This window comes from Sinocyclocheilus rhinocerous, unplaced genomic scaffold (genome assembly GCF_001515625.1).
Source record: "Sinocyclocheilus rhinocerous isolate Xijiao unplaced genomic scaffold, SAMN03320098_v1.1 scaffold1159, whole genome shotgun sequence".
NCBI lineage: Eukaryota > Metazoa > Chordata > Actinopteri > Cypriniformes > Cyprinidae > Sinocyclocheilus > Sinocyclocheilus rhinocerous.
Window position 1 is genome coordinate 495,333 of NW_015634336.1, and position 464 is coordinate 495,796.

At 36.9% G+C, this 464-nt stretch overlaps 1 protein-coding gene across 1 annotated transcript in view; it reads left to right on the forward strand.

The window, feature by feature from the left end:
• gucy2ca (guanylate cyclase 2Ca) overlaps positions 1-464 on the forward strand; it is a 47,524-nt gene that overhangs the window by 10,052 nt on the left and 37,008 nt on the right. The window lies entirely within an intron of this gene.

Consider the following 464-nt stretch of genomic DNA (forward strand, 5'->3'; position numbering starts at 1 on the left):
GTGTATTTGGACAGAATATGTTGACATGCTTTAATGTTCAAAAAACACATTATTTTTCAAATACTGTACATTATTGTAGGTCCTCTATGCCCCGCCTCTCTCAAACGCGTAGTTTTCTGTAAATATATAAATACAATAAATAAATACTATAAATACTATAAATACAACGATAACTATATTTGCGTCCACACCAGGGGCCCGTTCTTCGTACGTCGCTAACTCAGTTAGCTGGATTTGATTGTTGACGATTTGGCATGATCTTGGATTTTTTGGTTCTTCGAAGCTAATCCCGGAGTTGCTGTCAGAGCAACAGGTCCTTAAGTTTAGACCTGCTCGGGAGCAGGCTTATTTCATGTAAACAGGATTAGATAGCATCTTTTTAAGCAGAATTGATACCTAAAATATGTCAGCTACCACCGCTACTTTATTACAAGAGTATCCTACTAATCCAGGGACAATAATTT